The sequence below is a fragment of the Rhineura floridana genome, chromosome 1 (genome assembly GCF_030035675.1).
Source record: "Rhineura floridana isolate rRhiFlo1 chromosome 1, rRhiFlo1.hap2, whole genome shotgun sequence".
NCBI lineage: Eukaryota > Metazoa > Chordata > Lepidosauria > Squamata > Rhineuridae > Rhineura > Rhineura floridana.
In genome coordinates, this window is record NC_084480.1 from 282680482 (window position 1) to 282705576 (window position 25095).

The following is a 25095-nucleotide window of genomic DNA, read 5'->3' on the forward strand; positions in this document are numbered from 1 at the left end:
TGAGTTGATTTTTCTCTTATCCGCTTTTTTTACTGTTCAACTTTCACATCCATACATAGAGATCAGGAATACCATGGTCTGAATGATCCTGACTTTGGTGTTCAGTGATACATCTTTGCATTTGAGGACCTTTTCTAGTTCTCTCATAGCTGCCCTCCCCAGTCCTAGCCTTCTTCTGATTTCTTGACTATTGTCTCCATTTTGGTTAATATCCTCGTCAACTTTAAAGTTACATAAATCTTCTGTTGTCATTACTTTAGTCTTCTTGATGTTCAGCTGATTGCTTTCCTCTTTATCTTTTTGTGCTTTCCTCTTTAACTTTCGACAGCATTTGTTTCAAATCATTACTGGTTTCTGCTAGTAGTATGGTATTGTCTGCATATCTTAAATTATATTGATATTTCTCCCTCCAGTTGTCACACCATCTTGATCCAATCCTGCTTTCCGTATGATATGTTCTGCGTAGAGATTAAACAAATAGGGTGATAAAATACACCCCTGTCTCACACCCTTTCCAACAGGGAACTAATTGGTTTCTCCATATTCTGTCCTTACAGTAGCCTCTTGTCCAGAGTATAGGTTGCGCATCAGGACAATCAGATGCTGTGGCACCCCCATTTCTTTTAAAGCATTCCATAGTTTTTCATGATTTACACAATCAATTTGCTGTAATCTATAAAGCACAGGGTGATTTTCTTCTGAAATCCATTATCCAATGTATGTTTGTGATATGATCTCTAGTAGTTCTTCCTTTTCTACATCCAGCTTGGACATCTGGCATTTCTCACTCCATATATGGTAAGAGCCTTTGTTGTAGAATCTTGAGCATTACTTTACTTGCATGGGATATTAAGGCAATCGTTTGATAATTACCGCCTTCCCTGGGATCCCCTTTATTTGGCATTGGGATATATATTGAACCCTTCCAGTCTGTGGGCAATTGTTTAGTTTTCCATATTTCTTGACAATTTTTTGTCAATATGGACAGATTCAGTCTCAGTAGCTTGTACCAACGATACCATATTCTTAGCAGAAACCAGTAATGATTTGAAATGAATGCTGATGAAACTTAAAGAGGAAAGCACAAAAGCAGGACTACAGCTGAGCGTCAAGAAGACTAAAGTAACGACAACAGAAGATCTATGTAACTTTACAGTTGACAATGAGGACATTGAACTTGTCAAGGATTATCAATACATCGGCACAGTCATTAACCAAAATGGAGACAATAGTCAAGAAATCAGAAGAAGGCTAGGACTGCGGAGGGCAGCTGTGAGAGAACTAGAAAAGGTCCTCAAATGCCAAGATGTATCACTGAACACCAAAGTCAGGATCATTCAGACCATGGTATTCCCGATCTGTATGTGTGGATGTGAAAGTTGGACAGTGAAAAAGGCGGATAAGAGAAAAATCAACTCATTTGAAACGTGGTATTGGAGGAGAGCTTTGCGCATACCATGGACTGCGAAAAAGACAAATAATTGGGTGTTAGAACAAATCAAACCAGAACTGTCACTAGAAGCTAAAATGATGAAACTGAGGTTATCATACTTTGGACACATCATGAGAAGACACGATTCACTAGAAAAGACAATAATGCAGGGAAAAACAGCAGGGAGTAGAAAAAGAGGAAGGCCAAACAAGAGATGGATTGATTCCATAAAGGAAGCCACAGACCTGAACTTACAAGCTCTGAGCAGGGTGGTTCATGACAGATGCTCTTGGAGGTCGCTGATTCATAGGGTCACCATAAGTCGTAATCGACTTGAAGGCACATAACAACAACAACAACAGCTTGTAGTAACTCTATTGGTATGCCATTTGTTCTTGGTGATTTGTTTCTTCGAAGTGTTTTAAGAGCACTTTTCACCTCACATTCTAAAATTTCTGGTTCTTCATCATACGGTTCCTCCATGAATGAATCTGTCATCCTGGCATCTCTTTTATACAGTTCTTCAGTGTATTGCTTGCATCTTACTTTTATTTCATCTTGGTCAGTCAGTATGTTCCCCTGGTGATTATTCAACATCCCTACTCTTGGTTTAAATTTCCCTTTAATTTTTCTAATCTTTGGAATAGGGCTCTTGTTTTACCTTTTTTGTTGTCCTATTTCTATACAGTAACTATTGTAATAGTTCTATTTGTCCCTATGTACTAGTCGCTGTATTGTTGCACTTAGGGTTCTGACTGTGTTTCTGTCTTGCTTTTGCTTTTGCTTTCCTTCTCTCTTTAACCATTTTAAGAGTTTCTTCAGTCATCTATTGAGATCTTTCTCTCTTTTTAACTAGAGGTATTGTCTTTTTGCATTCTTATTTATTTATTTATTTATTTTGTATCCCGCCCCTCCCAGCAGGAGCCCAGGGTGGCAAACAAAGCACCAAAACACTTTAAAACATCACAAATCTTAAAATACATTACAACAAGACAGCATTAAAAACATTTAAAAACAACAACTTTAAAACGGGTTAAAAACATTAAAAAACATATTAAACAATACTGACACAGATGCAGACTGGGATAGGTCTCAACTTAAAAGGCTTGTTGAAAGAGGATAATCTCTCTGACTTCACTCCATACTTCTTCTGGTTCTCTGTCAACTAAGTTTAAAGCCTCAAATCTGTTCCTTATTTGATCTTTATATTCTGGGGTGTTATTTAAATTGTATTTTGGCATTATGGGTGCTTTGTTGATCTTCTTTAGCTTTACTCTGATTTTCTATTATTACCAGTTCATGATCTGTACCACAGTCTGCTCCTGGTCTTGTTTTCGCAAAAAGTATGGAACTTCTCCACCTTCTGCTTCCAATTATATTATCAATTCGATTCCTATATTGACCATTTGGTGATGTCCACATGTACAATCGTCTTTTCGGTTGCTCAAAAAATGTGTTTGCAAGAAACAAATTTTTGGCTTCACAGAATTCAATATGTCTCTCTACTGCTTCATTTCCATCTCCTAAGTCCCATTTCCCCACAATTTCTAGTTCTTCTATGTTCCTACTTTTGCATTCCAGTCCCCCATAATTATCAGATCATCTTGTATTGGTGTGTGATCAATTTCTTCCTGTACTTCTGCATACAATCTCTCCAATTCCTCTTCTGCGTTTGCCGTTGGAGCGTAGACTTGGATGATGGTTATGTTGATAGGTTTCCCGTTTAATCTCATTGATATAACTCACTCAGACCTTGCTTTATAGCTCTTAATTGTTTTTGCTACATCACTTCTCACTATTAAAGCAACCCCATTTCTTCTTAATCTCTCATTTCCCCTAAAATATTTTGTAGTAGCCTGATTGAAAATGTCCCATTCCCATCCATTTTAATTCGCTCACACCAAGTATTGTAATGATGATACGTTCCATTTCTTGCTTGACAATTTCTAACTTTTATGCTTCCCAAATTCCATATTCCTATTGTGTGCATCGTACAACTCCAGACTCTCCTGTATCTGTGCGCATTGGCCTCTGGGCTTCCTTCTGGTTTTAACCCAGTGGCATCATTAGTCACAGTGCTACTCGTACTTGTCCGTTGTTCTTCCCCAGTAGCTTGCTGACTGTCATCTGACCTGGGGGTCCCATCTTCCAGCACTATCTCGTGTTGCATTTTGGATACTCTGTTCATAGGGTTATCATGGTAAGAGGTATTCAGAGGTGGTTTACCACTGCCTTCCTCTGACTTTGGATGCATCTTAGTCTGGTGTCTCAGTTTTGATCATTCCGCCTTGGGTGACCCTGCTAGGAATCTAGCCTCTTGGTCTTGACAGCATTGCTGTCAGCTTCTTTGACACTCTCAAACCCCCTCACCACGTTAAGGTGTGCATCCTAGAGGAGGATTATTACTGTGTAATAATTCAGGTATTCAGTATGACTAGCAGTAGAGTTGATCAATAAACTAATATTGGAAAGCATAAGTGAAATTAAAGTTTTTAACATGCACTGAAAGTACAAAATCGTAGGTGTATGCCTTATTTCCTGGGGAAGTGTGCTCCAGATAGCCGGTGTGCCATCACACTAAAGACCCTGGTCTGGGTAGTCACAAGCTGAATTGCAGGAGTGTGTGGCGCTACCGGGAGGGCCTCACCAGATGACCACAGTGACTGGGCAGGGGTGTATGGTGTACCATACTTCCCAGTTGTGTCTCCAAGTGCCCAATTTATTTCCCCTCATAGGTGTGAATATTTACTACTCCTATGGAGGGTGCTCTTTTAAGAACTTAAGAAGTGCCTGCTGGATCAAGCCAGTGGCCCATCTTGTCCAGCATCCTGTTCTTATGATGGCCAACCAGATGCCTATGGGAAGCCCACAAGCAGGACCTGAGCGCAACAGCACTCTCCCCCCCTGCAATTTCCATCAGCTGGAATTCAGAAGCATACTGCCTCCGACTGTCATATCTATGTTGGCCCCCCCCCAAAAAAAATCATGTGAGCTCCTTGTAGTCTCACTGTAAACTCATAAGTGAGTGAGGATTCTAATCTATTTCTGTGGTTTTAAGTACTGATCACTGGTAGTGCTAATTCTTCTAGATGTAAGAATATGATTTTACATGTGTGGTATCAATGTGGACTCAACTACAAACTTTCTTTAAAAAATGAGTTGACTCAGTTTAGTAATGTTGAGAATACACCTTGACCTCAATGAGTTTATTTCAAGGTCAAAACAAGCCCAGGGCTCCTGCTTCCTCAAACAAAGCCCTACATGCCATGCAGTTACACATACATAGATGTGTTCTGACTTTGACATTACGGCATAAAGAGAAGGGCTCCTGCTATGATTCCATTCCTTCCATCTCCATGTGTTTTCACTGAACCTCTATGATTGTGTGAAAAGGGTTAGCTTTTTAATTATTGTGGATAATTTGAAGAAGCATACGTTAATTTTATGATGCAGACACCTGCCTATTATGAGTCCTAAGAAAATGAGCTCATCCAACATAGGCTTCTAACCAGCCATGAGAAAGTTGTCATGTTCAGTCACTAGTCTTCTTTCAGTTGGTGAGTGAAGGACAAAAGGCTCCATAACCCATTACCCAGGCTCTGAGCCATCAAGTCTGTTCCTGCCCACTCCCCGCTTTCTCCCTATTGATTTTATAGCATTTTGCTAAATGCTATCATCCATACAGATGTCTGCCATCATTTTGTTGACATAGAGAGTCAATACTTCATTAAATGTTACCTTTCAGCTTTACCCTTAATTGGCTAAAGTATATGTAGTGTTTTCATTATTTATGTGACTGTTCCATTAAATTATGCATTCTAGAATTTTTTTAAAAAGGCTTTGTTTACATTTATTATTATTGCTCTGGCGTCAACTTTGGATTTCTATGTAAAGAAATTAATCTTCTTTTGGAGGGGGAAATGGGAGATGACAAGTACTAGCTCCTGCTGCCTCGGGGACATAATTATGCTCACAAATACAAAAACAGAAAAATCATAAGCTCAACAGTTGAGTCACTTGAAAGTTTTATGTCAGCATGAAGCTATGTTTTAATTATTATTTTTGTCTGCATTGTTCAGATCATCAGTGCACTATGTAGAATAAGTGCTTATCCTTGTTTATTCTTCACGAGACTTATGTCACTGGAAGATGCATTTAATTTATTTTCTTTTTCTTCTTTCTCCATGCCAGCACTTACAAAAGTGTGTTTTGCATCTGGGTTCAAAGCCTTGCAATATCAATGGAAAGATTTTCAAGCAAAGGTTTGGCCAGAGCTAAATCCAGAAAACAACGTTACAGTTAATGAAAGTCTACAATTAGGGTTAAACTAGAGATTGACCTAGATTCCTGAATGCCCTGGGGGAGTCCCCAGTAGATAGAGCAGGTGACCCTGTTGAAGCCCTTGTCACGCTGTGGAACAGCGAGGCATGTCGGGCTCTTGACACGGTTGCTCCCAAGGGCCCTCTCTGGCATTGTGGAGCCCAGTCTGCACCTTGGTACACCAGTGAGCTAATGGCAATGAAACAGGCTGGACGATGCCAAGAGCGCAAGTGGCAAAAGACTTGCTGTGAGGCTGATCAGGCACGAGTAAAACATCATAATCATGCCTACTGTGTTGCAGTGAGGGCAGTGAAGAAGGCCCACCTCTCTGCCTTTATCGCATCCTCAAGTAGCTGTCCAGTGGAGCTTTTCTGTATTGTCAGGAGTCTGTTGACATCAACTCCAGGAAATGGAGTTTTAGACCCTTCGGAGGCCCACTGTAAATTGTTTGCAAGGCACTTTGAGGGTAAAGTTGCTTACCTCCATAGCAATCTTGATGCCCCCTCCACATCTACTGTAGTCCCCAATGAGGTGTCCAGTGCAAAGTCTGCTGCAACTTCTTGGGAACGGTTTCAGTTCATGATGTAGACAAGGTGCTTGCGATGATGCGGCCAGCAACATGTCCTCTCGACCCTTGCCCTTCTTGGCTTATTAAAGCTTGCCGAGGGAGTCTGACTGAGTGGATCCAGAGTGTGGTCACTGCATCATTGCGGGAGGGAGTGGTTCCAGCCGCCCTGAAAGAGGCGGCTCCTGAAAAAGCCCACCCTGGACCCACTGGTTTGCGACAACTACCGATCGGTCACAAATACCCCCTTCTTAGGAAAGGTGATTGAGAGGGTTGTGGCGCAGCAATTGCAAGTACTCTTGGATGAAACAGATTATCTTGACCCATCCTAGTCTGGGTTCAGGCCTGGTTATGGGCCTGAATCGGCCTTGGTTGCCCTGATGGATGACCTTTATTGGGAGAAGGACAGGGGGAGTGCGACCCTGTTATTCTTACTTGACTTTCAGTGGCTTTTGATACCATTGACCATGGTATCCTTCTGGGCCAACTTGGTGAGATGGGTATTGGAGGCACTGTTTTACAGTGGTTCCGATCCTATCTCCAAGGTTGCTCACAGAGAATAGCATTGGGTGACTGTTTTTGACACCCTGGCAGTTGTGCTGTGGGTTGCCTCAGGCTACCATCTCATCCCCCATGCTATTTAACATCTATATGAAGCCCTTGGGAGCAGTCATCAGGAGATTTCGGGCGAGGTGTCAGCAGCATGCTGACGATACCCAGCTCTATTTCTCCGTAACATCTGAATCGGGAGAGGCCATGCAAGCTGCATGGACTCGGTGGAGTGCTGGATGAGGGCCAATAAACTGAGTCTGAATACTAGCAAGATTGGGGCACTGTGGGTTGGTGGTTCCCGAGTTCAGAGGATTGGTCGGTTGCCTGCTTTGAATGGAGTCGTACTCCCTCTGAAAGAGCAGGTCCGTAGTCTGGGGTTGCTCCTGGATCCATCTTTGTTGCTAGAGGCTCAGGTGACCTCCGTGGCTAGAAGTGCCTTTTACCAGCTTTGGCTGGTAAGACAGCTGCGGCTGTTTCTGGACTGGGATAGCCTGACCACTGTTGTCCATGCACTGGTAACCTCCAGGCTGGATCACTGTAATGTGCTCTATGTGGGGCTGCCCTTGAGCTGGTCTGGAAGTTGCAGCTGGTGCAAAATACAGTGGCAAGAGTGCTCACTGGGGCAGGGTATTGCTAACATGTCACCTCGCTGCTGAAAGAATTGCACTGGCTGCCCATTTGCTACCAGGCCAAGTTCAAGGTTCTAGTTTTGGTGTACAAAGCCCTATACAGCTTGGGACCAGGATACCTGAAAGACCGTCTTACCCCTTATATACCAGTCGATCACTGCGCTCTGCAGGTGGGGGCCTCCTACAGATACCATCTTATCAGGAGGTCCGTTCTGCATAACATAGGAAATGGACCTTTAGTGTGGGAGCACCTACCCTGTGGAATTCTCTCCCCTTAAATATTAGGCAGGCACCATCTCTGTTATCTTTTCAGTGCCTATTGAACACTTTCCTCTTTCAACAAGCCTTTTAAGTTGAGACCTATCCCAGTCTGCATCTGTGTTGGAATTGTTTTTAATATGTTTTTTTTAAAGCATTTGTTTCTAAACAATATGTTTTTTAACCCTTTTTATTTAAGATGTTTTTAAAGCTTTTTTAAAGAATGTTTTTAAAGTTGTTTTGTTTTAATGTATTTTAAGGTCTGTTTTTATGATGCTTTAAAGTGTTTTTACTGCTTTAGTTTGCCGCCGTGGGCTCCTGCTGGAAGGAAGGGCGGGATATAAATTAAATAATAAATAAATATTTACTTAATTATGGGGCACGCAGATATGTCTCTGGTTTTTCCTTTTAATAATTATAGATGCAGGGAAGCCTGATTCTTACACAGAAGGTGGCACATAGTGAAGGTGGCACTTACCTATTCTCAACCATTATCAGAATGGAGTTTGTTTCCCTCCCTGAATGGCTAAGAGCATGAGGGGGCTTCCAGGTGGGAGTTTATTGTAGGATCAGTGCTCCTCATGCATGAGCATTTTTTGCAATGTCCGCACAGTGTTGTTGTCACCAAAATGTCATTCAGTATTTTCCCCCAATTTAATCCAGATTTCTACTTTCTAGGGAAAATCCAGTTAAAAAACCTTGTTGCCAGAAACCTGCTTGAGATATCTCAACAACCTGTTAACAATATTAAGCACCCATCTGGAAGCACCCATTGATTGTTTAGCTGGATTATAAAACCTGTGAGGCAGAAATGTGCTTTAATTATATTAAATTAGTATATTACTCTTCTTCCATGGAGGTTAGAGCAGTAGTTTTGTGTTGCAATAAACCTGCACACTATAGGTTAGGCTGAGAGCGCCTGAACTGCTCAAGGTCACCCCATGCACTTCTTGAATGAACAGGGATTTGAACTGTGTGATTCCTGCATCTAACTCCCAATGTTGCAGATCAACAGAAAGGCTGCTTCTATGGGTTGGCATCTTTATCATCAGCCAGACCCTCCTGTGCCTTCTGCCACCTCTCTCTAGAGAGAAAAGCCTGGAATGTGGAGTGCATCACAAAGTGCCAAAGGCCAGGAGCCTGCAAATCAACAGAAAGGGGAACTTCTGTTGGTTGGCATCTTTGCTATCAGCCAGATCTTGAGTCCATCTGCAAATCCTTCTGCTCCCTCCCTCTGGAACGACTTGTAACTTCTGCCAAGGATGAGAGAGACCACTGCACACACCCACATACCAACATATCCATAATATTCGACGTGTTTGTGTGGACTTTAGTTGTAAGCCACTTTGGCAGCCACTCTTGGCTAGAAAGGTTATAAATACGAATAAATACACTTCTGCACTACACTGTCACATCTACTTCACCAACATAAAGTCATTTTTGCAACACCATGATTTTATAAAAATTCTCTCCTTCTCAAACACAGGTTTTAAAGAAATAACTAGAACATTCTGAATTGTAGTATGACAGTTCTTCCATGAAAATGGTGTTCAACAACATGTGAAAACAGAATCTCTCAGATAAATGTTTTGTGGAATCACCTCAGTGTTGATTTGGAAAGTGGCTATAGGCTGCCCTGTGTTTTTGAACAGATACACTTGGAGTACCACAGGAATAACTCCACAAACGACTGATCATAGGAACATAGAAAGCTGCCTTATATCAAGTCAGACCATTGGCCCATCTACCTCAGTATTGTCGACACTGACTGGTGGTGGCTCTCCAGGGTTTGAAGCAGGATTCTCTCCTAGTCCTACCTGAAGATGCCAGGAATTGAACCTGGGCTTTTCTGCATGCAAAACAGATGTTCTACTACTGAGCTATGTCCCTTTTCCAATATAGTTCTGAAATATATTGTGATGTGGTTCACTAAAGAATTTTCCAACCCCAATCTATATATCACCCTTGTGGATAGATAAAACTAACAGGTTAATATCCATGGATGACAATGCTAAAAAGTCATTAGGGAAAGAAGATGGGGATATCAGCGCTGATACTATTTCTATTTGGCATTTATGTCAGCATCAAGCTATTTCTGTACTAATTTTATGTATATACTTGCCTAGTTTCTGGATGTGTGAGGAGAAATGAAAATTATAAAGCAAGAAAACAAAAACAAAAAAATCAAACACTTCTTGGAATTATAAACCAATCAGAGAAAAGCTAGGACACAATAAATTGTTGTTATTCATTATTCATTCATTTATTTAGAATACTTCTATCCTGTATTATAGCCCCAAGCAGCAATAAAGAGGTTTACAAAATATACTCAAAATAAAATAACTCTAAAACAGAAATTACATAGTGTCCATAAGTTATTGTTATGTGCCTTCAAGTCGATGACGACTTATGGCGGCCCTATGAATCAGCAACCTCCAACAGCATCTGTTATAAACCACCCTGTTCAGATCTTGTAAGTTTAGGTCTGTGGCTTCCTTTATGAAATCAATCCATCTCTTGTTTGGTCTTCCTCTTTTTCTACTTTCTTCTGTTTTTCCCAGCATTATTCTCTTTTCCAGTGAATCATGTCTTTTCATTATGTGTCCAAAGTATGATAACCTCAGTTTCATCATTTTAGCTTCTAATGATAATGTAAATGTACTGCCTTCAAGTCAATTCCGACTTATGGCCACCCTATGAATAGGGTTTTCACGAGGCTGAGAGGCAGTGACTGGCCCAAGGTCACCCAGTGAGCTTTATGGCTATGTGGGGATTCGAACCCTGGTCTCCCAGGTTGTAGTCCAACACCTTAACCACTATACCACACTGGCTTCTAATGATAGTTCTGGTTTAATTTGTTCTAATTATTTGTCTTTTTCACGGTCCATGGTATGCACAAAGCTCTCCTCCAATACCACATTTCAAATGAATTTATTTTTCTCTTATCTACCTTTTCATTGTCCAGCTTTCACATCCATACACAGAGATCAGGAATACCATGGTCTGAATGATCCTGACTTTAGTGTTCAGTGATACATCTTTGCATTTGAGGATCTTTACCAGTTCTCTCATAGCTGCCCTCCCCAGTCCCAGCCGCCTTCTGCCAAATTATTGACTTCACAGAATTCAATAAGTCTTTCTCCTGCTTCATTTCTATCTCTTAAGCCCCATTTCCCCATAATTCCTAGTTCTTCTCTGTTCCCTGATTTTGCATTCCAATTCCCCATGATTATCAGCACATCTTGTTTTGGTGTGTGATCAATTTCTTCCTGTACTTCTGCATTTGCCGTTGGAGCATAGATTTTGATGATGGTTATGTTAATAGGTTTCCCATTTAATCTCATTGATATCACTTGCTCAGACCTTGCATTATAGCTCTTAATTGTTTTTACTACATCACTTCTCACTATTAAAGCAACCCCGTTTCTTCTTAATTTCTCATTTCCTTCATAAAATATTTTGTAGTTGCCTGATTGAAAATGTCCCATTCCCATCCACTTTAATTCACTCACACCAAGTATTGTAATGTTGATACATTCCATTTCTTGCTTGACAATTTCTAACTTTGCCTGGTTCATGCTTCTCACATTCTATTTTCCTATTGTGTGCATCGTACAACTCCGGACTCTCCTTTCACATCGTGTGCATCAGCCTCTGAGCTTCCTTTCAGCTTGACCAGCTGCGTCATTAGTCACAGTGCTACTCGTACTTGTCCTTTGTTCTTCCCCAGTAGCTCAGTGAGTGCCATCTGACCTGGGGGTCTCATCTTCCAGCACTATCTTGTGTTGCATTTTGGATACTCTGTTCATAGGTTTTTCGTGGTAAGAGATATTCAGAGGTGATTTACCATTGCCTTCCTCTGAGTTTGGATGCATCTTAGTCTGGTGTCTCAGCTTTGACCATTCCACCTTGGGTGCCCCTGCTAGGAATCTAGCCTCTTGGTGTAGACTCCTGATGGCATTGCTCTCAGTTTCTTCAACACTCTCAAACCCCCTCACCACGTTAAGATTTGTATCGTAGAGGGGGGGTGTCCATATGGAACCAGGTTTATTCATGGAGCATGTATGGCCTTGTTCTGGTGCCATTCTGGCATACTGGCAACAACTCCTTTGATGGAAGAAAATGGGAGCAAACACCTGGATCTCACTCAACCTGTGATAACAGCAGCCTTCCCTTGCTGGCAGTTGCCACTCAACAGCTCCCACTGAGGCCTTCTGAGGCAAGGGAATGGGGCTGAGCTGTTTTAAGGTTATAGCAGAGATGGAGAATCTGTTGCCCTCCAGACATTCACAGAGCCCAACTTCCATCAACCCCAGACAGTATGGCCAATGTTCAAGGATGATGGGAGTTGTCATCCAGCAACATCTGGAGGGCATGAGGTTCCTCACCCATGTGGGTTAGGAAGTTACTTTAGGGGGCCACAGTACTCATTTTTTGTTTCGGTGAAACAGACTACCCCTCTGGAATGTGTCTTTTGGAATTAAACCATACAAAGGGTGCAGGGGAGGGAATGTCCCAGACCCAGGAGCAGGTAGAGTCCTGAGCACTCGCATTTTGACTGGTGAGTCCGGGATCAAGTGGTGTGAGCCAGTAAATCCAGTCTAAGGTAATTTAAGGCAGGAAGGTGAGGTGAGGTGAAGTAAGGTGAGAAACTACGGACCAGAACCCCGGAGAGCTTCTTTAGGTCAGGTTTGACAAGAACTCCTTAAGAATGAGATGTTGCCTCTGAGGCTGCACCACCATCATCATCATCATTTAGATAGAGAGACAACTGTGGAGGTTTCCATGGCTGCACTGAGGAGCCATGCGTGGGCAACCTCTGTTCTATCTATGGAGAAAGTGGTCCACAAAATCCTATGCCTCCTGGGATGTTTTCTCAGGGACTATAGGGCTGTGTCCTAATACAACTATTTGTTTTCCCCAAGCACAAATTATTTTTCAAGAACAGAAAAATTATGTGATGGGATATAGGTGTGGATTCTTTTATAAGCATTATTTACTTGACACCAAACTATGGGACTAAATCAACATAGATTTTTCAAAATATTAGGAGCTTGATTTTCCCTCCACTAGTAAATTTTCTTTCTATTGGTAAGTCTATCTGCAAATAACTAAATTCTGTTGTGGCAAAGGGGAAATGCATTAAAAATATTAATTAGAATAATTTCAGTCTAGAAAATTACTTGATACTAACAGCTCAGTGAAAGTAAGCATGTTAAGGCTGACCACCAAAGCATACTTACTTGCAATTTACATATCTTCCACTGAAATTCATGAGACAGCTGAAATTGAGTTTATTCATTTATTTTAGTACATTTATATCCAGTGAAGACTGGTGCCTCCAATGTCAGTGGGGGAGTGAATCCTCTCTGGGTTTCAGTCCAAACTTTAAAGGAGCTGTCCAAGGTGAAAGCACTCTTATCTTTTTCATTTTTCTGATTGTTTATGATACATTGGTTTTGTTAAAAAAAACAGTAATACATGACTGGTAGGATTTTAAAATGTTTATTTATTTCTGTCTGTCTATATTCCTGGGGAGGAGGAATCCTGTGATGCTGAACACTGCATTATAGAAACTTTTCTCATTTTCAAAAGTTGCTTGCTGAATGGCATAGTAGAACTGCTGTCTGAGAAACAAAATCCCAAAATGCCGTCAGGAGTGTGGAAATTGTGGCATGATCCTTTGGATCCTGACCACATTCCCTCTCCCAATGTGTGTGTATGTTTTATACATAAAAATTCTACTGCACTTATAAATAGTAGAAGATGCTATGGGCAAATGCATCGCCTTTAAAGATGTCTACTTTCCTAGAATGAATGTTTTTACTGTTGCAGTTTTATAGCCCATAGCCTTTCATACCCTGTGTTAATCATGCAAGTGATATCATAAAAAGTAACTTTCAATAAGTTTTAATCACATATACTTCAAACCTCAAACAGAGTGTTCAGACAATGCATTTTTAAAAAGCCACTTCTACACCATGCGTGATGAGGAGATGCTACATTTATTTCAAGAGAGAGAGAGAGAGAGAGAGAGAGAGAGAGAGAGAGATCTGTATTTCATTTGTTACACAGCTAACTTCACTTTAGGTAATTGCATTCAGCTTTATTATTGCCCAGAGCAATAACTGATTGTTAGTTATTGAAGTCTGAAATGATTTTCGCATCTCCCAGGGGAATCTGGAGATTTAGATGGTGCACAGCAGTAACTAATAGATATAATCTGGTCATAATGTAGCCAAAGAATGTGTTATTTACTTGTTGAGAACGAGGATGTTGAACATTCAAATATTTCCTCAAAAAGTGGGGCAGATTTTACTTATGATATGAGATCACTGGGCATACTGTTCCTTGCTTTTTTTTTCAAGGCTTGAAGATACCTGCCACCACTGCAAGATCTCTCATAAGCACATCCTGTACACAATTACCTGGGAATAACTCCCATTGAACTCAATGGGACTCACTTCAAAATAGACATAGAATAGTAGAGTTGGAAGGGGCCTATAAGGCCATCAAGTCCAACCCCCTGTTCAATGCAGGAATCCAAATTAAAGCATACCCGACAGGTGGCTGTCCAGCTGCCTCTTGAATGCCTTCAGTGTTGGAGAACCCACCATCTCCCTGGGTAATTGATTTCATTGTCGTACCAGTGTGGTGTAGTGGTTAAGGTGTTGGACTGCAACCTGGGAGACCAGTGTTTGAATCCCCACACAGCCATGAAGCTTGCTGGGTGACCTTGGGCCAGTTACTGCCTCTTAGCCTCAGAGGAAGGCAATGGTAACCCCCCTCTGAATACCGCTTACCACGAAAACCCTATTCATAGGTTTGCCATAAATCGGAATCGACTTGAAGGCAGTCCTTTCCCCACCCCCACCTCTCTAACAGTTGGGAAGGTTTCTTTTGATGTTCAGTCGAAATGTGGCTTCCTCCAACTTCAACCATTATACAATGTTCTGCGCTCTGGGATGATCAAGAAGCAATCTTGGCCCTCCTTTGTTTGGAGTAGTTGAAGAGTGTGATCATATCTCCCCTCAGTCTTCTCTTCTCAAGGCTAAACATGCCCAGTTCTTTCAGTCTCTCATCATAAGGCTTTGTTTCCAGCCCCTGATCATCCTCGTTACCATCCTCTGAACCCATTCTAGTTTGTCTACATCCTTCTTAAAGTGCAGTACTTAAAATGAGGCCTAACCAGTGCCAAATAGAGGGGAACTAATACTTCATGAGATTTGGAAAGTAAACTTCTGTTAATGCAGCTTAAAATAGCAATTGTCTTTTTTTGCAGCCACATTGCACTGTTTGCTCATATTCAACTTATGATAAATAACAATCCCAAGACCCTTCTCGCATGTATTATCGCTGAGACAAGTATCCCCCATCTTATAATAGTGCATTTGGTTTCTTTTTCCTAACTTTATAATTATCTCTGTTGACTTTCATGTTGTTGTTTTCAGCCCAACGCTCCAGCCTATCAAGATCCCTTTGAATTTTGTTGTTGGCTTCCAGGGCATTAGCTATTCCTCCCAATTTTGTATCATCTACAAATTTGATAAGCATTCCCTGCACCTCTTCATCCAAGTGATTTATGAAAGTGTTGAAGATCACTGGGCTCAGGAGTGAGCCCTGAGGTACTCCACTCATTACCTCCCCCCAGTTTGAGAAGGAGCTATTGATAAGCACTCTTTGAGTACGATTCTGGAGCCAACTGTGGATCCACCTGATAGTTGTTCCATCCAGCCCACATTTAACTAGCTTGCTAATCAGAATATCATGGGGCACTTTGTCAAAAGCTTTGCTGCATTTGAGATATATTGTGTCATAGAAACATCCTAGGAATATGCTGTGATGAAAGAATTTTGCATAAGAACATAATGTTCTTATCAGCCAGGACCATGTGCCCTAAAGAACCAACAGGAGCTTGGCTGATACCATATAATTTTTGATTAAAGCTCTGTTTCTCAATCTGAGTAGTTTGTCCAACAGAGCATAAAAACTGCTTCGCCTTTGACCTCTGGCCCATCTTTGATTACCCCTCAAAAAGGTCCTCAGTCATCATTTGCCTGATCTTCCGCCTGATCTCTCACTTGTCTGTGACCAAATCTTCTGCCTCTAGCCCATTTAACTCTCACCTACCTTTTCCAGAAGCAGCCCCCAGCTGCAGCTTGTCCTAAAGCTCAACCACAAGCATCATACATCTGAACAAAATAAGAAGGGAATTGCAGCTATACTTCACCAGCATACTGGTATATACACTATTGTTATTCCCATTTCCAAATGACTGATCCAATTTTTAAATTATTTTATTTTCATATCCCTTAATGCAATGCACAAGATAACTTAAACATATAAAAGTACCATAGGCTGGTGAGTGTAACTCCCCTGGTAAAAGTGCTTTATTAAACCAACTTTTCCTCTTCATCCATAAATGTTTTATGAAAATATCAGTCTATTCTTTTGGAGATATTATGGAGCTCTTTCTCTGTGAATGTTATGGGGATTATTTATGTGCATTCTTCATGTGAAATGTAATGGGTATGAAGGCCTGCTTCAGTTCAGGACTCAAACTCCTATCTGCCACATATATACAAGGTAGATATAACTTTGCCATTATACTATTGCATTTCATGTATGTCCTCAAGCAAATCTAGTTAATAATGTTAATTATTTAGAATAGTGTTACCTTTTCTTAGATGTGTGATCCCAAAGTTTTGTCTGTCTTTTCTCTTATAATTTAGTTCTTCTGTGCTTTCTTATTATGGCTTTCAGTAAATATAAGGACATTGCATCTTGAAGCAACTGCACCTCTGTGAACAAAATTCTTTGTTCTGCTCATGCAACAAGCGTAGCCCAATAGCAGAGCAATCTGGGAGCCATTTGACCAAAGTAGTTCAAAATAAACTAACTACAAATAAAGTCAGCTAAATCTAACCAGGAAGGCTCCAGCGGCTAATGTGACACATCATTCCATGATGAACTGCAGATAATGTACACTAAAACTGTCATGTATTGCACTGAAGTCATTCATCATGTCTGTCCTCTATTGGAAACCCACTCAGGCTATTGCTATAGATGAGGATTTTCTTTTAAAGTCAAGGAAGACTTGCAGGTTAAGTTAAAATTCCTCTGCCTCCCAAGAGCACTGTCCATTTCTACTTTCACATATATCTTCTCATTAACTATCCTGCCTTTTCAGTTTCACAGTGTCAGTGTACTTGTGTACTCAAAACGCAAGCCATAGAACACAAAACATGGCATAGGCATAGAGCTTACTTAAAGGACTTGACTGTTTCTTCTTTGCCAGCGCTGCATCTGTAGAATGCCATCTAGTGGAGTTCTTGTGGGTGGTAAAGGGCTCTATTGCTTTGCTTCTGGCCACCCAGATGTGGAAGCCTCTTGAACTTGCTGTGATGTGTTTTCAAGTATTTAATGGATACAAATATTCCCATACAATCCATCCTCAGACATCACTTCATGGTTAGATCAGGGCTGAGCTAGCGCTGTCAGTTGCTCCATCTTGTTGGAATTACTTGAATCTCTGTATGTTTTTTCTTCGGATGTTGATATGATGCTTGGGCTGATGCATCCAATAATGTGCTGCACTGAAAATCTGCATGCAAGGAAAGGTGGATTGTAATCTTGAGAAATAATAGTTCTTAGAGGTTAAATAATCTTCAGTTTGGCCTTGGCAGCACAGTTGGCCATATCATTGTCCACTCAATTTCCTATTGGCTACAACCTTCTATTTGCTGATCTCTACATGGGGATCGAAATCAGTTTTAATACAGTGAATAACCTTTATTTTTTTTAGAATCTCCAGTTTTGCAATCAAACAAAAAGGCTTTCGAAGTACACAGAGGTTTTGATAATGCATTAAAATAATAATGACCTAACTTGCTTTCATTTTATTGAACCCTATATATAATGTGACTTGTCAATATTGCATACTTCCTCTAAGACAGGTTGCTTATTTAATATATTGGGCCCACAGACAGGTTTTATAAATAAACTAAATATGCATTAAGCAATGCTGACAGTACTGTGAATAATTTATATATTGCATTACATAATTTAGATTGCAATATCATTATAGAAAACCCAAAGCTATCAAAAATCAATTTTTAAAATGAATTCTTCACTGCTGTCAGAGATGCTTGAAATGCGAACTAGATCCCATTAGTTAGTATAAGATGCTCCAATAGAAGTAAGTTAGTATGAGATACCCCATTTACAAAAGGTATATTATTATTGGCAAAATAAATATTTAATCACTGTTCAGTTGAGTATCAGCAGCATTGACCAATGAATAAACTGGGATAGTTAAAAAATTGGCCTCGTTCCCTTTACAACATGCATTGTTAAGTCGAAGTCTTACTTTTGAACAAACACTATAAATTCAACTATCCTTGCATTTATGCATAGCTTTGCCTTTGGGGCAGTTCAACGCAGACGTATTCCCATCTGTGAACCATAAAAAGGGTCTGCAGGATCAAAACTTGAAAAGCAAATCAATCAAAGGTTTCCATTCGACTGCCAGAGAGACTATCAAGCCACAGTATGCTCACTCTATAATTGTGGTAATTTGAAACTAAGGCTGCGATCCAATACATGTCTTGTCAGAAGGAAGCTCCATTGGGTTCAATGGGACTTACTCCCAGGTAACTGCATATTGGATTGCAGCCTAAGGCAGTTATCTTGACTTCACAGATGTATGTCAGGTGGAGACTAGTGGAGACTAGTGGATGCTGCAGTTGGAACCATTGTAACATGAGTGGTCTATAGTGTGCATGTGTACTCTTTAAGAAATTGTCAATAAATCCACGCTAGTAGGGTAGTATTTAAGGCTATGTAACTGTTCATGAAGTGTATACAGCCAATAAAAGTCAGCTTGTACTGCATATGGATTCAATTCTTTCCCCCGCCCCTGGGCCCAGCAAAACTGCTCTTTGACTGAATGAATTGGCCGAGTCATTCACTATGGGCATAAGCTTAACACTGAGCATGTCCCTACAAATGACTTCCAGGTGGGTTGAATGGTCATAAAGTGGTGACAAACTTTGCTTGTGGCAAATGAGTTTGATGCTTACAGTAGCCCTGCTCATAACATTAGCTTTGTGTAGGACTTGCCCTTCATTTCTGCCTTCCAATACATTCCATTATGCATCTGGAGAACAGCTATGAGAACAGCTTTTTTTTTTCTGGTCACAGTATTCCCCACTGTGGTAAAATGTAGCGTATTTCTATTTAAATTATAGTAAGTATTTCTAAATTTGTCTCTATGATATGCAAATCAGTATCCTCTTTTGTCCTCTTCTGGTAATACAGTTCCTGTTTTTGGCTCTGCATGGCTACCCTATCACCGATATGTAACTACCTCCCATCTTCTCTCTCAGACAATGTTTGCTTATTAAAGATTGATACATTATCTATTTAATTGCCCAGTTCTGGATTAATTCTAATGAGGTTGCTTAAAAGAAAGAGGTACAAACATTTGAGAGGGAGCATTCCCTCATACCCGTAAGTCCGTAATGAATTACTAAATGACCCAGTCAACTGCTGACTAAAAACACAGTATTTTACTGTGAAAGTGAGAAGATTTTTCTCACTGGAAAATTGCCTGTTGTTTTTATTATTGTAAGAACTGGTCTACTAAACTTAGCACAGACTCAGAGGTCTCTGTGAGAATCCCATGATTAATGAGTTAGCCATTAATGTCAGTAGATTGAACAACTAAAATCTGATTATATTAAAGTGCTTCCCAAACATTAGGGTCACATTAACAGTTTATTGAAACAAGCTGATAAAATTTTAAATGGTCATCTAATTCCCTAGGGCTCCTAATTGTTGCATGATAAATCACTCTGTAGAGAAATCTATTATATTGTTCCAAATGAGAAAATGCAATTTACTGTACCATTAGTGGGGTGGCCAACGCATTTCTGTTCTATGCTGGAGGATTTTAGCCAGAAGATGACAAAAATTCCACATGTGCTACATGAAATATCCTCAGGGCATCAGACAGGGTAGAAAATCCATATTTTCTTATGAGCTCTTTCCACATAAGAAAACTGTAATGTGTATACAGTAAATCAAGTACATGCACAGGATTTAATTCCGAAATGTTATCTGTCTTCTTACATGCAAGAAAGCCCTACTGAACTAAATGGCACTTACATCTGAGCAGACACATATAGGACTGCACTGTAAGACTTGAAAGCCTCTGCACACTTATATGGAAGTAAATCCTATCGACCTGCAGAGGACTGGGCTGTATATCATTTCCCCCCCTTTAACTGCAGGCATATTTCTAATATCCAATGCATTCAAAATACTATGGAATGCAAATAGAAAGTTGCAGCGACATTCTAAAAAGTATGTTGCCCTTTTCTTCCTCAGCAATGTAGTGCAGCTTACATTTGTCCCTACTCAAAATATCCCATGCGCTTAGCAGATAGATGGTCCCAGATTCAGTCTCTGGTCTCCCTGGCTAACAGATCCCAGAGCCAAACTCTGCCTTACGTTAAAAGCATGGCATGCAGTTTTCTTAAACAATTTACAGCTTCGGGAGGAGGGGACAAGTGTGAACAAGATTACAGTGTGCAGGGAAGGGAGGAGAAGTTTATCAGTTAACTTCTCAGCTGCAATCCCCCCAATATACCCCCCTCCTTGGCTTCAAGACTTGGGAACATTTTCTAAACCTTGTAACTGCATGAGGGGAGTGATTTTCAACCCAAATGTGACTGGGGAGAGGGATAAAACCTTCCCTCCCTAGTTGTGATTGGGCACTGTGTTCCAACCACCATTGCCCTCTCAGTGCCTGTAATTAAGTAAAGGAAAAAGAGAAACATTACTCCATGCTACCAATAGTATTCATAGCACATGCTTTGACCTTCAAGCAGCAGGGCTCAGAATGATTCCTGCGATCTGGGCTAGGTAGATGGACCAATGCTCTCATTCAGTATAAGGCATCCTCATACATTCAATTTGCATTTCACAAATGAGGTGTCAGTGAACTAGCTATCACTGCCTGTCCTGCTTAATACACAGATGTGGAACTGGAGCTTCACTTCTGGCGCTTCTGAATTACAGAGATGGCCTCCCTCATTATGGGTGCTTCCAGTTGCTGTTTAATAAGTATTCCTCCTGATATGCTTGCATTTAGGTTAGACAGCACTGCATCAAGCAAGAGTGATCCCACACATTGCATTTTCCTGTCACTTTCCTGACAAGATCTTTTGGGGAAGCAGGTTTGTGTGCAAGAGTGCCCAGTCAACTATAATTGCACAACCTGAATTTGCTGCTATGTGATTGAATCCTACCTGAAAATAGCAACAGTCTGGAAGCACCCTTAGCCTCCTTTATGAGCAGCATCTTCTGCAATAATTTAAAGAAGTTGTTGTTGTTATGTGCCTCCAAGTTGACTATGACTTATGGTGACCCTATGAATCAGCGACCGCCAAGAACATCTGTCATGAACTACCCTGTTCAGATCTTGTAAGTTCAGGTCTGTGGCTTCCTTTATGGAATCAATCCATCTCTTGCTTTGCCTTCCTCTTTTTCTACTTTCTTCTGTTTTTCCCAGCATTATTGTCTTTTCTAATGAATCATGTCTTCTCAATATGTGTCCAAAGTATGATAACCTCAGTTTCGTCATTTTAGCTTCTAGTGATAAAGGTAAAGGTGTCCCAGCACTTATAGTGCGAGTCGTTTCAGACTCTTAGGGTGACGTCTTGCAACGTTTACTAGGCAGACTGTATATATGGGGTCGGGTTGCCAGTTCCTTCCCTGGCCTTTCTTTACCCCCCAGCATATGCCGGGTACTCACTTTGCCGACCACGGATGGATGGAAGACTGAGTGGACCTTGACCCCTTTTACCGGACATTCAATTATTTGTCTTTGTTGCAGTCCATGATATCCACAAAGCTCTCCTACAACACCATATTTCAAATGAGTTGATTTTTCTCTTATCTGCTTTTTTCACTGTCCAACTTTCACATCCATACATAGAGATCGGGAATACCATGGTCTGAATGATCCTGACTTTGGTGTTCAGTGATACATCTTTGCATTTGAGGACCTTTTCTAGTTCTTTCGCAGCTGCCCTCCCCAGTCCTAGCCTTCTTCGGATTTCTTGACTATTGTCTCCATTTTGGTTAATGACTTTGCCAAGGTATTGATAATCCTTGACAAGTTCAATGTCCTCATTGTCAACTATAAAGTTACATAAATCTTCTCTTGTCATTACTTTAGTCTTTTTGACGTTCAGCTGTAGTCCTGCTTTTGTGCTTTCCTCTTGAACTTTAATCAGCATTTGTTTCAAATCATTACTGGTTTCTGCTAGTAGTATGGAATCGTCTGCATATCTTAAATTATTCATATTTCTCCCTCCAATTTTCACACCTCCATCTTGGTCCAATCTTGCTTTCCGTATGATATGTTCTGCGTATAGATTAAATAAATAGGGTGATAAAATACACCCCTGTCTCACACCCTTTCCGATGGGGAACCAATCGGTTTCTCCATATTCTGTCCTTACAGTAGCCTCTTGTCCAGAGTATAGGTTGCGCATCAGGACAGTCAGATGCTGTGACGCCCCCATTTCTTTTAAAGCATTCCATAGTTTTTCATGATCTACACAGTCAAAGGCGTTGCTGTAATCTATAAAGCACAGGGTGATTTTCTTCTGAAATTCCTTGGTCCGTTCCATTATCCAATGTATGTTTGCGATATGATCTCTGGTGCCTCTTCCCTAGCAGGGACACCCAAGGCGGAATGGTCAAAGCTGAAACACCAGACTGAGAGTCATCCAAACTCAGAGGAAGGCAGTGGTAAACCACCTCTGAATATCTCTTACCATGAAAAACCTATGAACAGAGTATCCAAAATGCAAAATGAGATACTGCTGGAAGATGTGACCCCCAGGTCAGAAGGCACTCACGGAGCTACTGGGGAAGAACAAAGGACAAGTAGCGCTGTGACTAATGACGCAGCTGGGTCAAAGCCAAAAGGAAGCCCAGAGGCTGATGCACACAGATGCGAAAGGAGAGTCCGGAGTTGTACGACGCACACAATAGGAAAATGGAATGTGAGAAGCATGAACCAGGCAAAGTCAGAAATTGTCAAGCAAGAAATGGAACACATCAACATTAGAATACTTGGTGTGAGCGAACTAAAATGGACGGGAATGGGACATTTTCAATCAGGCAACCACAAAATATTTTATGCAGAATATGAGAAATTAAGAAGAAATGGGGTTGCTTTAATAGTGAGAAGTGATGTAGCAAGAGCAATAAGGAGCTACAATGCAAGGTGTGAGCGAGTTATATCAATGAGATTAAATGGGAAATTTATCAACATAACCATCATCCAAGTCTATGTTCCAATGGCAAATGCAGAAGAAGAGGAATTGGAGAGATTTTACGCAGAAGTACAGGAAGAAATTGATCACACACCAAAACAAGATGTGCTGATAATCATGGGGGATTGGAATGCAAAAGTAGGGAACAGAAAAGAATTAGGAATTGTGGGGAAATGGGGCCTAGGAGATGGAAACTAAGCAGGAGAAAGATTTATTGAATTCTGTGAAGCCAATAATTTGTTTCTTGCAAACACATTTTTTGAGCAACCGAAAAGACGACTGTACACATGGACATCACCAAATGGTCAATATAGGAATCAAATTGATTATATAATTGGTAGCAGGTGGAGAAGTTCCATACTTTCTGAGAAAACAAGACCAGGAGCAGACTGCGGTACAGATCATGAACTGGTCGTATCGAAAATCAAGAGTAAAGCTAAAGAAGAACAACAAAGCAATCACAATTTAAAGAAGTAGAGTGACCCATTCCAAAAAGGCTTGATTCTTTGATCAGGCCAAATTTATGTGGATAGCATCAATTTCCTATCAGGGACATTGGGGCATACAGTTAGTGTGTGCGTTCTCATTGGGACAGGAGTCTCTGCAGTGGTGCTAGAGCCACTTCTCCTGCCTCTGTCATCACCTCCTCCTGCTGCTGCCCTAGTTAATAGGAAGGGCAGGAGATGTGGGGGGGTGTGGCTGCTAAGGCTATGGAGGGAGATTGAAGTATGGGGTGAGCCGGGGGCTGCTGCTCAACTCACACCTCATTATTAATTGAACAGAGGAGTGTCTCTTTTTTCTTACTTTTACCATCATTAGGAGGATTATTGTTATATCTCTGGTAGGAAGTGCAAACATCATATCAAAGGAAGTGTATATATAAATTTCCTCTCATGAGACAGATCAAGGAAGCACTTTAGCAATTTATGGGCCTTATGGAAAACAGTCATTGCCTTGCATCTTTACGTGATAAGAAACAGGAAACATTTAGAATGCCAATTGGGAGAAGTGCTACGTATCCACAAGATTGGTCCCAGACTATGGTCTGAAGGTACATAAGGCCAGCTCCCTGCTGAAGCTAAGCAGGGTCAGGTCTGGTCAGTGCCTGGATGGGAGAGCGCCTGGAAACTATATGTAAGCCGCCTTGCTATCGTGACAAGAAAGGCAGGGTATAAATATAATAAAATAAATAAATAAGATTTAAATGTATATTCAGAAATCATGCCAAATACAAGAACATGGTAATTGCTTTGATGAGTCATTTCAAGGTCCATCTCATCCAGCATTCTGCTTCAGCACCAGCATGTCAGGTCATTTCTGGGAAGCTCATAAGCAGAACATGAAGATGTTGTTCTTCTTTCATTTGTTTCTAGCATTTAGTTTGCTGAAGTATATTGCTTCTGCAGCTAGAGATGCCTTAGCTAATAGCCAATGACAGACTCATTCTTCATGAATTTGTCTAATCCTTCCTTTAAAAGAGGGTTGGGGAACCTGTGGCCTTCCATATGTTGCTGGACCAAATCATTTATGGCAGTTGCCCATGCTGTCCGGAACTGATAAGAGTCCAACATGGTCTACTCTGGAAAGTCAAAGATTCCCCAGCCTGATTTAAAGCCATCTATATAATTGGCCCTCACCACATCTTGTGGCAGTGAATTATACAGCCACAAGAGTGGCTGTATACTATAACCGGCATGGATTTTTCACATTCTGTCATGTTAAATTGAAAATATCCCTATGCCATTCTGTTGCTTCCCATAAGCTCATTTCAAAACAAAACCTTACAAAACATAGTCCTGCACTCAGAAATGCTTGCTTAACAACCCTCTAAGTTTTCACACTGATACACAGAACACTCAGACAGAATCTAGAATTCAAAGTGTAAAACAAGAGAAAAAAATCCAGACCCCGTTGGACTTTTTTCTATCAGTGGTCTCATAATTTGTTGAAATTAATTAAAAATCACCCACGTTCACAGAATACCTG

At 40.8% G+C, this 25095-nt stretch overlaps 1 protein-coding gene across 7 annotated transcripts in view; it reads right to left on the reverse strand.

The window, feature by feature from the left end:
• The window catches only part of TRIQK (triple QxxK/R motif containing), a 133881-nt gene that overhangs the window by 74360 nt on the left and 34426 nt on the right, over window positions 1-25095 (reverse strand). For 4 of the 7 annotated variants that reach the window (XR_009759655.1, XR_009759659.1, XR_009759658.1 and 1 more), the window contains exon 3: window positions 17024-17360. The exons of 2 other annotated variants lie outside the window; for them this stretch is intronic. The gene's annotated coding sequence lies outside the window, so the exon portion shown is untranslated. Of the gene's footprint in view, window positions 1-16070; window positions 17361-25095 lie in introns of those variants that run through there. One more of the 7 variants, XR_009759656.1, reaches the window with a different exon arrangement.